The sequence below is a fragment of the Mercenaria mercenaria genome, chromosome 1 (assembly GCF_021730395.1).
Source record: "Mercenaria mercenaria strain notata chromosome 1, MADL_Memer_1, whole genome shotgun sequence".
Classification (NCBI taxonomy): Eukaryota; Metazoa; Mollusca; class Bivalvia; order Venerida; family Veneridae; genus Mercenaria; species Mercenaria mercenaria.
In genome coordinates, this window is record NC_069361.1 from 60,139,144 (window position 1) to 60,151,980 (window position 12,837).

Sequence of the window (12,837 nt, forward strand, 5' to 3'; positions counted from 1 at the left end):
ATATAGAAATTCCTGTCTATGGATGGCGATGATGATTATGTTACTGCTTCGGTTTTCAATCACACAAAGGCACTACATCGCCAACGGATAATGAAATGGGTACATGTGATTTATAAACATGCGAATCACGAGGATTCTGTACAATTGTTTTACTATAGTGTATTTGTACAAAAATGTATTAGCAAAGAAAAAATCGACTAGTTTAAATGAAAAATGACATTTTATAAAACGGTTTTTCGAAACTATTTTGCTTGAAGAAGATTGTTGAATAGTATAATAGTTTTTCAAGAAAATTAGCGATAATCATGAGTATGCCTGTTTAGTCAACATGTAAGAAACAAAATGATATGGCAACACAGAGAACTAGCCCGCCCGCTTAGCTCAATAGGTAAGAGCGTTGGTCTACGGATCTCGGGGTCGCGAGTTCGATCCTCGGGCGGGGCGTATGTTCTCCGTGACTATTTGATGAACGACATTGTGTCTGATATCATTAGTCCTCCACCTCTGATTCATGTGGGGAAGTTGGCAGTTACTTGCGGAGAACAGGTTTGTACTGGTACAGAATCCAGGAACACTGGTTAGGTTAACTGCCCGCCGTTACATGACTGAAATACTGTTGAAAAACGGCGTTAAACCCAAAAAAAAAAAAAAAAAACAAACAAACACAGAGAACTCTATACTACAACTACAACTACGAGATGGATCTTTTTTTTTTTTTTTTTTAAATTTAACGTCGCACCGACACATGATAGGTCATATGGCGACTTTCCAGCCTTTAACGGTGGAGGAAGACCCCAGGTGCCCCTCCGTGCATTATTTCATCACGAGCGGGCACCTGGTAGAACCACCGACCTTCCGTAAGCCAACTGGATGTGTGACCGGTTTGCAGCATTCAGAACTTGCTATTTGCTTCATATGTCTTTTCATTTTACAAACTTGATGTCTCACTCTCCACTTATATATATTTCCCAAGGATTTCTTTCATGCCATGGTTCCAGCTCAAGTATTATTTCAACAGAACAGAACTGCCTGAATGTCATGGTTCCTACATATTTGAGGTACTTTGGTAATGGCAGCTCACTGAAATGAGGCAAATTATCAACATTTTAAGATCAAGTAGGAATATTACAAAAATGAGTTAATTTTAAATACTAAAAGCAGGAATGATGTCATATTGTATGACTTATGCCCCTTGAGAATGCTTGATAGAATGAATTGAAAAAGTTCAAAAAAGGCATAACTCAATAAAAGTATACCAATTGCCAGTTTCATTTGAATTTAATGAAAACTGTAGGTTGAATATAAAATAAACTGATATAGCTGTACATAATAATGTTAAGTCCAAAATGGGACTTAACTAATAGTATGATCAGACAATAAGCACATGCCCACTTCATACTGATGATGTATTCCATGCAATGAAAGATCATACCAAAGTCTAAACATGCTTTTTTAAGGTAGTTCTGCACGTTAGGATTGAATTTTTTTTCTACAATGTAGAATTCGATAAAACTCTGATTTTTAAAAACTTTGGAATATACCAAGAAAATTCAGCAAATAAAAAAGATAGGGTCGTGTCCTTGATTTTTTGCTACACTGATTTTAAAAATTTCGACCTTACGCAAGTTTTCATAATCATTAATGGGCGTCTATGGGAAAATCGCAACTTTCATAACATTTTCGCTAATAGAAATTTTTCTACATTGTAGATTTTAATGAACCTTCTCACAGTCGAAAATGAATATATGGCCTATAATATGTTGAAATAAAATGTATAGGTCCGTGTGCTTGTTTTTTTTTTTCTTTTTTTAGATATTTGGCTATGATTAAAGTGAATCGCCTATTTCAAACACATTTTAAGACAGTATTTTGAATTATTTAAAGTGCCAAGTGTTCTAATATTATATTTTAACTTTAGAAAGATAGTAACAGTACCATTTTAATAAATTTACTAACTGGTTGCCATTAATTCAAAAACTGGTTTTCGTTTCCGTACGCCTAATCCAGGCATTGTTCTATGTTTTCTGGATAAATGACATTACGCCATGACTTCCAGTTTATCAAACCTTACTCAGTAAACACTAAATTGTTGGGTGAGACATAAGTTTGTTTTAATCACATTTTTCAACAATACACAGCTTGGAGGTACATGTATATGACTTACATTTGTACATGTATATATGAGCTGGGCAGGTGCAAAATGATAACAGCACATTTTATGTGAAAGATAACTTCCTCATATACATGATCATAAAATCAAGACTAAAGTCATTATGTCTTTGGAATATCACACCACAGATAACAAAATATAAACCACTATGAATCAAAGTCACAACTCAGGCTCTTCACAATTTATCCTAATTTAATTTTTTAAGTTAAGCAAATTTCTCTCTTCTGTATGAACCTAATAAAGGCAAAATAAGAAATAAAAGGTACCTCTTTACTCCTTTCTTCAAATTTCTGGTACGCTACAGTAGCTGAATGGCTGCAGATTACTGACAGTTTGCTTTTAGAGAAAATAGCATCAACACAGACCATTGCTGCAAAAAAGAAATTTAGAATGTTTTAAAATATGTACATATAATAAGACATAGTTTGTTCTACATCATTTACACGATGATTGTCATCTTACATCCAGGGTGTAAGACAGAGTTTTCCAGCACTGATGAAAACATCAGAGACTCGCGTAACACAACCCAAAGTTTTTTGTGTGAGTCAGTTCGTAGGGAATTTTTTGTGCATATAATCATATAGGGAAAAAAATTCATCCGCATGTCCAGGAAAAAAGTTGGGTCACAGCGATTTTCACAGGTAGGTCGTGTTACCACAAACAAATGATTTTTTAATGATAGCCTTATATACATTTTATTTCAGTCAGAAATGTAGCAAACCATTTAATGGATTTACTAGGATATGTTTGCATATGTTAAACACAAAATGTGTTTATATTATAATGGTTGGCAGTGTGCATTACTCTGTTCTAGTTCCAGTAAAGGGAAGCCTAACCTATCATTTCTTTAAAATGTATCAGAATGGGTGCGACACCTTATGTACCAGTCACTTTATGTACCAGACACTTTATGTACCACTTTGACACTTCGTGTACTACCTACATATTATATAGTAATTTATCTCATTGTGTAGCACTGTCAATATGTGATAATTATCTGTGAAAACAACTTTGATTTAATCAGCTTAAGTCCATAGAATGTTGTTAACATTTCTATGTGCATATAATTTTACCTTATTAATCATGACAATTAACATTTAAATTTAGTTAAAAACATTTCAAGTAACATAAAATAAAACATTTTCATCAAATCAAAACAAAAATGATCATCCACTATATAATATATATGTGGTACATAAGGTGTCCAAAGCGGTACATAAAGTGCTGGTACATAAAGTGTCTGGTACATAAAGTGACACATTCTATAAGAATCATTAGCACAGTAGCACAAAAAATATGAAAGTCAAAGCAAATGTTATACTAGAGAATATACCGAGACTGTATGTAATTCACACTTCTGTGTCAAAATGGAACAAACTTAACAAATCCTCCTTTCAAGAAAACTTGTTCAAATTTAAATTAATATGAACTAAGGCAAAGCCTCAAAGCGAGCTCAAAGAAATTGGATTTAGCTAAAAATATTATGCATCATTTATTTGTCACAAAGAAACTATTCACTACTCACAAGAATTCTGGAGAACCTATTCACTTGAAAAAGTGTACATTTAGTGTCACCATACCTATAACAGTGAATAACATACGTTGCAAAATTTATGGGAAGCCGGCGTCACGGTTGGGTCGGTTTTCTTGTGACAGGGCTCATGCATGCTACTTTGAGTTTATGTTGATCACATTCCTGTTGTTAGTAAATGTTACTAATGTTTAGATGGTTCGTGATATTTGTTTGCTGAACTGTTTTGGCTGTTAATTTGTATATGTATATGCATTTATATGTAATGCTGATGCCCTTAAAGGGCCAAGATTTGAAATAAACTTGGTAAACTTGGTGACGTCATTACCGCGTTCCCGTTTCTTTCTGCTTATTAATGACATTTTTTTTCCATTTTCTGGCCGATGCTTGATCTTTTAAATGAAAATAATATTTTTTTTTCAAACAACTGGAAATCATTCTTTCATTATTGTTGAGTAATGAATAATTTTTAGCAATTGAATGAAGTTCTGTATTCACTCCGGAAAGAAGTATTTCCTGTGAGCACCTGTCCGCTAGGGTGCGCTTTTTAAGAACTTCCGACGAAACTTTTCAAATCCATCACCAATTGTGAAAGTATACTTGCGTTACCGTAAAGCTCGATTCTCGAGCTCGCTAATATGAAATAAGGCAAAGCCTCAAAGCGAGCTCAAAGACATCGGATTTAGCTAAAAATATTATGCATCATTTATTTGTCACAAAGAAACTATTCTGTACTCACAAGAATTCAGGAGAACCCATTCACTTGAAAAAGTCTACATTTAGTGACACCATACCTGTAACAGTGAATATCATACGTTGCAAAAATTATGGGAAACAGGTGTCACTGTGACGTCATTACCGCGTTCCCGTTTCTTTCTGCTTATTAATGACATTTTCCCCATTTTCTGGCCGGTGCTTGATCTTTTAAATGAAAATAATATGTTTTTTCAAACAAGTGGAAAGCATTCTTTCATTATTGTTGAGTGATGAATACTTTTTAGCAATTGAATGAAGTTCTGTATTCACTCCGGAAAGAAGTACTTCCTGTGAGCACCTATCCGTTAGGGTGCGCTTTTTAAGAACATCCGACGAATCTTTTCAAATCCATCACCAAGTGTGAAAGTATACTTGCGTTACCGTAAAGCTCGATTCTCGAGCTCGCTATTAATATGAAATAAGGCAAAGCCTCAAAGCGAGCTCAAAGAAATCGGATTTAGCTAAAAATATTATGCATCATTTATTTGTCACACAGAAACTATTCCCTACTCACAAGAATTCAGGAGAACCCATTCACCTGAAAAAGTCTACATTTAGTGTCACCATACCTGTAACAGTGAATATCATACGTTGCAAAAATTATGGGAAGCCGGTGTCACGGTGACGTCATTATCGCGTTCCCGTTTCTTTTTGCTTATTAATGACATTTTTACCGTTTTTTCTGGCCGATGCTTGATCTTTTAAATGAAAATAATATTTTTTCAAACAACTGGAAAGCATTCTTTCATTATTGTTAAGTGATGAATACTTTTTAGCAATTGAATGAAGTTCTGTATTCACTCCGGAAAGGAGTACTGCCTGTGGGTGCGCTTTTTAAGAACTTCGACGAAACTTTTCAAATCCATCACCAAGTGTGGAAGTATACATGCGTTACCGTAAAGCTCGATTCTCGAGCAGGCCCTTTGGGCCTGCTCTTCGAGCTCGCTATAAATTTATTGACATCACAAATTTTCATAGAGAAGCGAAAACATAATATGAACTAAGGCAAAGCCTCAAAGCGAGCTCAAAGAAATTGGATTTATCTAAAAATATTATGCATCATTTATTTGTCACAAAGAAACTATTCACTAGTCACAAGAATTCAGGAGAACCTATTCACTTGAAAACGTCTATATTTAGTGTCACCGTACCTATAACAGTGAATATCATACGTTGCAAAATGTATGGGAAGCCGGTATCCTATCACGGTGACGTCATTACCGCGTTCCCGTTTCTTTCTGCTTATTAATGACATTTTTTTCCATTTTCTGGCCGATGCTTGATCTTTTAAATGCAAATAATTTTTTTTTTCAAACAACTGAAAATCATTCTTCGATTATTGTTGAGTGATGAATAATTTTTAGCAATTGAATAAAGTTCTGTATTCACTCCGGAAAGAAGTACTTCCTGTGAGCACCAGTCCACTAAGGTGCGCTTTTTTAAAACTTCCGACGAAACTTTTCAAATCCATCACCAAGTGTGAAAGTATACTTGCGTTACCGTAAAGCTCGATTCTCGAGCAGGCCCTTTGGGCCTGCTCTTCGAGCTCGCTATTACAGAAGCATTCCATCTTTTCAAAACATAAAAAAAAACATTAATATAAATACAAGCATATCATAACATAGATAAGATGCACCTCAATCTATCAAATTAAACCAATAACAAACCTTCTAAGGTCTAAAATAACTCTTTTCGCAAGTACAACTTATCTATTTAACACTGACGCTTACAAATGGCGCATAAATGCCAAAGGGCTATAACCAGTGCAGTAACAGCTTTGTACATATAACATGTAGCTCGTATTTCAACATCAATGCATAAACAATACATCAGTCCCAGTAGTTTAAATTACATTCAAATTCGAAGAATTATCAATTATTATATTCAACACAATTCGTATATTTTATCAAATCCTATTTTAAGATCTTTTTTTTTTTTTCACCAAAATAACATGCTTACTACTTCACGGCTACTAAACGCTAGCGCCACCACCAAATTGTGGTGATAAGGAAAAGAGCTATCGACATTTCCGTGGTGCAGCTATCGCCCGTTTCTATTTGTAAACACGTGAGTAAAATTTATATTTTATCTTATATTTTTATTGATAGAACTTTTTTCGAAAATCGGAGAATGTAGTTCCGTGTAACAACACTTTTACTACAGGTTGGCTGTTATTTCATTAAAATATTTTGCAAATTGTGGTGCCAGGAGCTTTTCTCCCGAATCTGACTGTGGCATATTTTCATATGGGCCAGTATTCGAACACCATTCTGATGAATAGACACACTATAAGAACATACCTGCGCATGCAAATGATGTAGAAATGAATTACACGTATTCCCATACATAAAAGAATTACGAAAAACACAGTAAAAAGTTAAAACACGACTATTTTCGAAAGTGGTGGTGTTGTCACTCAAGTGGTGGCGCTATACTGTAGTGGTGGCGCTGTTGTATATGAATATATTCAATTTTAATATATGAAAATGTCTGTCTGCAAGCCACGGAAATTTCTACAATAATCAATGGTATCAACCTATCCCACACTATACTAAAATTACGTTACTCAACAAAATACATACATAAAACAATCTACATATATATATGGATTCAGATTGTACATCTAAGCTCTACTGATTAATCATATTAATCGATTGGAATTGAAAATGTACTGTATTCACTTTTTAGAAAGAATTGTGAAAGTAAGGTCTTTTGTTTACAATGACATGCAAACGACGTATAAAAACAAAGGAAAGTAACTTTCAGAATATTAATATAAAAATAAATTCTTCACTATCTTCGAATTATTGCCTGGACAAAGATCTTCGTTTGAAATAAAGGTGTTGCTACTATTTTTCTTGACCCGAATTTAAAGTACACTTATGTTTGTATTTAAGTACAATATTTAAAGGTTAGAAATAATTCTACATTAACATTTTAAGGTAACTTGACATGAACAACCAAGATGGCGTCACGAAATTGGGGTTGGTCACATTATTTACTCGTATAGACGATATACTGCTACAGAGGTCTAAATTGCATTAAAACCATTAAATACACACATATACAATTGTAAAAATGCATTTAATTTATAAAATTATAAAATCAAATGTTCTGGAACTAACCATGAAAACTAGTCACTTTTTGTGCACATTCTGCGGAAAAGTTGTGTTTCCAAACTGAAAAAAAAAATTATATCCTCATATCTTTGAATATGTCCTTCAGGTGCTCCACTTATAAACAAAAGAACTCCACTGAGTTTTATGCTATTTGCTCAGTAATTTCATTAGTAAATTATAACTTTCTATATTTTACACCCTAAAAAGTTGAAACCTGCCTGCAGTATGAGGGTCGTTAAAAAATTCAAAGTATATGTAAGTTTACTTTGTCCATATTTCTGAGACTTTACATCCTCACATATTAAGAGTTTTGAGTGATGTGTTCATTTCTTAGTAATTTTGCATTGTTTGTATTTTAATTTTATGAAATGTTTACAATCTTTTCAATCTGTGTCCTAGTTCAAATATGTTTGCTTCTGTTTAAATAACCCTCAATGTCAAATTTTCACTGACTTGCATGGAAATCTCATGGAAAGTGTGGATCTTAGGCCATTCTAAATTAATGTATGTTTAATGTAATTGATAAAGTACAGTTTCTTGATTTTCTGTTGCCCGCCCCCCCCCCCCCCCCCCCCCCCGGCCCAAGAAATATAGAGTCAGTTTAGATGAGGATTTCTGTATTTGAACATGCAAGGGTCATAAAACATAATGTAATATACCCAAAATCAGCTATGTTTGGGTTCCCTTTCTGTTCATAGGACTGGGAGAGTTTTACGATAAACATATTTTTGGAATTGCATAGCCCCTTGTTACTGGATTTATTTGCCAAAAAAAAATATTGAAATTTATAATTTACTAATGAAATAACAGAGCAAATAGCATAAAACTCAGTGGATAAGTTCTTTTGTTCTGGAGCACCTGAAGGACATATTCAAAGATATGAGGATATAAATTGTTTTCAGTTTGGATACATAACGTTTCCGCAAAATGTGCACAAAAATTGACTTGTTTTCATGGTGAGTTTCAGAACTTTTGATTTTATAATTTTATAAATTAAATGCATTTTTACAATGGTATATGTGTGTATTAAATGATTAAAATGATCTTTAGACCTCTGTAGCAGCATGTCGTCTATAGAAGTAAATAATGTGACCAACCTCAATTTCGTGACGCCATCTTGGTTGTCCATGTCAAGTTACCTTAAACAAAGGAGAATATTTACTTTGACTACAAGAGTCCCAATGGTCTGTGAGTATTTTGTTCTTTTTTTTCTTGGATAGAGAATGTTTCATAAAAATAAATAAACTATGATCGTGTTTTTCTTTCTTTAATAACATAATTCCTTGCAGGAAAATTATCAGTTAGAGAATATTGTGTTTGTTTTGTTCCGAACGCGTCAGCAGTTCGTATTATTGAATGTCGTAACAGCGCCACCACTACTGTATAGCGCCACCACTAGAGTTACAGCGCCACCACTTTTAAAAATCCTGGTATATTTCTTCTAACCCGAGATTCTATTATTCATGGTGTGTGCGCATATAATTGTTTATCATTTCTGCACCATTTGCATGCGCAGGTATGTTCTTACAGTGTGTCTATTCATCGGAATGGTGTTCGAATACTGGCCCATATGAAAATGTGCCACAGTCAGATTCGGGAGAAAAGCTCCTGACACCACAATTTGCATAATATTTTAATGAAATAACAGCCAACCTGTAGTAAAAGTGTTGTTACACGGAACTACATTCTCCGATTTTCGAAAAAAGTTCTATCAATAAAAACATAAGATAAAATATTGATTTTACTCACGTGTTTACAAATAGAAACGGGCGATAGCTGCACCACGGAAATGTCGATAGCTCTTTTCCTTATCACCACAATTTGGTGGTGGCGCTAGCGTTTAGTAGCCGTGTACTTCGTGCTGCAGTGCATCTGAAATTTTTGGTTTGGCTTTTGGGGAAAGGTATTGGCTAGGGATCCGGTAAACGGATCTCAAGACCTGGAGTCTAGAGGTCCGAAATTCAATATACATGTACTATTTAATGCTGTTTTACCAATGTCAGAGCTGTTTCCCGGTAAAAGGAGGCAGTTCCAAAGCAAAAAACGTAGGTTTTTCCAATTTTTGAGCTTTAAATTCCCAATTAGTATGAATACTAAAAACAGTGTTTATAAAGAGGAGACTATATTTATTTAATAAATGCCTCCGATTACAGCGCACAAATTCCTATTCATTATTTATCAAATTTTCGATCGAATTTTCCAAGGACTAAAGAATTATAAATACATCTGTTTCCAGTGTCACTTATATAATGCAATGACAAGAAAAATACGAGAGCAAACTTTTGAAATCATCTCCCGATTTTAATGATTAAATATAGTCTCCTCTTTGTAATGCCATTCTCGGCATTCGTATTGATTACCGGACCTCTAGACTCTGGGTTTACAGGTCTGGTTACCTATAGGAATGTTCAAGAATTTATACATAATCTTATTAACATTTATTCCATTCACTTTTTACAAGCAAATAATAAACACCTACCTAAATCAAGCGTTTCGTGGACAATCGTTGTGTTCGATGCCTACTTTTTCTACGCAGAAGCGTAGGTTCCAACCCCGCTGCGCTCGAGGATTCGTCGCAGAAGCGGTGGAGAAATATGGCCGACTGACCACATTTATGCTGTCATCGGTACGTTTTCTAATGACCTTTTCACGTTTGACTGAAAACAACCAGTGAGACAGGAGCCCACATTGTACTCTTCCAACCAGAAACACTTGTTCAGTGCAATTCTTTGTCATGTAAACACTTCTGTACAGTTTGACGAGGGACTGCCGTTTTTGTAGAATTCCCATTAAAAACGGTAAAATCTGGTACAAAACATGTTCTTTCGTACTAAATACACCCCAATTATGATTATTGATATTAAAGCATGAAGGTTTTCTTCATTTTCCTTTTCCCTTATTATATGCAAAATGTCAACTGACAATATCGATTGTTTGATTAAATGCTTACCACATGCGACTTTTACATCATAGAACAGACCAATTTATCTAATATACAAACTGACAGGGTTTCTGCTGTCCCTTTTTTTGTTTTGGCCACATAATATCGAAGTCGGGTTCGCATTGGGGTGAGGTCGAGGGAGTATTCTCCAACACACTGCACATGCTGCAACCATTTGTCATTTTTATAGGTTTTTTAATCATGTTTTAGCATATTTAAGTATGTTCCCAGCTATAATTTCTCTTCAGTTGTTATAATAAGAATAATTGAAATGAGTTGATTCCTTGTCGTCCTGTTGGCACTAGAACAAGGAGTTAAAGGTCTCTTAATATGTTTGATTGGCGCTGTGACAGTTTTCAGAGGAGAATGAAGTTTTTGTCTTTACTGTCGAAAGTGGTTGAACAGGAATAGCATTAATTAAGCACTTTCAAATAGGTTTTGAATGATGTACATGATATTAACACAATATATTGAATAATAAACTTACGCCCTGATTTATAATTTTTGTTTATGTTTCCAATTTCACTTTCGGGCTCAAAATGACGTAGCGCGATTATGTGATTTGGCACACATATGCAAGTTCGTATCAAATCCGAGCATAAATGAAACCTTATATGGATGAGAGGGCCAGAATAGAAAATGTGCCCCTTTCAGGGGTAGTATCTCTTGAACATATGATGGAATCTAGCTGGTTTTCAATAGGAACCGAGATCTCATTGTGACTTAGTTTGTGTGTAAATGTGGTTGGTTTTCAATAAGAACCGAGATCTCATTGTGACTTAATTTGTGTGTAAATGTGGTTAAAGTCGAAAGTAAAATGTCACTGCTATCATGTTCATAAGGTGAACATTTTGGCTCCTTCAGGGATTAAAATCTGTTGAAAAATGAGGTCTCTATCATGTTCAAAAGAAATTGTGGACGGACGACGGACAGACAGACGACTGACGGACGAAGGGCAATCAAATAATCTCATCTTGTCACTAAGAAAAAAATCTAAACATTTTCCTTGATAATTTGAGATTCTGTGGTAAACATCTAAAAATAAAAGGATATTGTTGAAGAAGAGGTAAATTAGCCTACTTGTAAAAAGTCTTAACTCCAGTACACAGCTGCTCAATGGCATTTTGTTAAGATATGCTACATATTAGTAATTGTATTGTACTTTAGTCAAGTTAGTTTATCATACGATGCAGAAGTCGCATGTGATCAAATCAGAAAATTTTTATTGTCACTTGATATTATGTATTTACGGATGATGACTCCATGTGTTGCAGAAGGGTATTTAGTTTGTAACTGTAATTTCCTATCAATTGAAATCCTCTCAAAACTGGTAAATAATTGCTTATATTTGGACAAAGCTCACTGTCTTTGCCGTTCGCCAACTGCTAAAAGGGCACACATAGAAGATTCAGTGTAAGTTACCAGTTAACAAGTAAAAAATTGCTGCAACATGCAGCAAATAGATGGTCGCACGGCCCAAAAAAACAAAGTATTTGACCCATATTCAAACTTGACCTAGATTTTATCAAGGCAATAATTCTGACCAAATTCCATGAAGATCAATTGTAAAATACTGTCTCGATCGCATACACAAAGTTTTTCTTTGATTTGACCTATGACCTACATTTTGGCCCCAGATGACCCATATTCAAACTCGACCTAGATTTCATCAAGGCAATCATTCTGACATAACTTTATGAAGATCAATTGAAAAATACAGCCTCTATCGCATACACAAGGCTTTTCTTTGATTTGACATAGTGTCCTAGTTTTTGACCCCAGAAAAACCATTTTCGAACTTGGCCTAGATTTCATCAAGATAATCATTTTCATGAAGATCAGTTGAAAAATAAAGCATCTATCGCATACACAAGCTAAATGTTGACAGACGACAGACGCCGGACATCGAGTGATCACAAGAGCTAAAAAAAACAACAACAAAGAGTACAAATATGCCCCAAAGAGTAAACAAAATCGTGGGGAATAAATTTATTTCAAGGTAAATACAGTATTACAGCAGTATAAGTAAATAAAATTATGCATTTTTATATTTTTACCTGTAGATCTTCTATAAAAAAAACTGGAAAAAGTTAACTTCACAACGCAACAGTTTGCACAGCCAGACCAGGATTCGAACCTGGAACCTCCCCAAAACACAAATTACCATACGTAATTTCCTCAATTTTGGGTTGCTCTGCCAATTGAGCTATCTGACCAGTGGAACTGCAATATCCTAGCAATATCACTTAAGATAAATGTTTGATTTGCGGTTTTTAAAGCTGAAAGGGAGCATGAAAATGTGAAAAAATGGTAATGGGGA

At 34.5% G+C, this 12,837-nt stretch overlaps 1 long non-coding RNA gene across 1 annotated transcript; it reads right to left on the reverse strand.

Annotated features, from left to right (window-relative positions):
* Positions 1-834: 834 nt before the first annotated feature.
* LOC128555238 (uncharacterized) lies at positions 835-10,238 on the reverse strand. The gene is made up of 3 exons (XR_008369907.1): positions 10,056-10,238; positions 2,437-2,540; positions 835-1,080 (listed from the first exon to the last, which is right to left on the reverse strand). It is a non-coding gene; the product is annotated as an uncharacterized LOC128555238 (long non-coding RNA).
* Between the last annotated feature and the right edge of the window lie 2,599 nt (positions 10,239-12,837).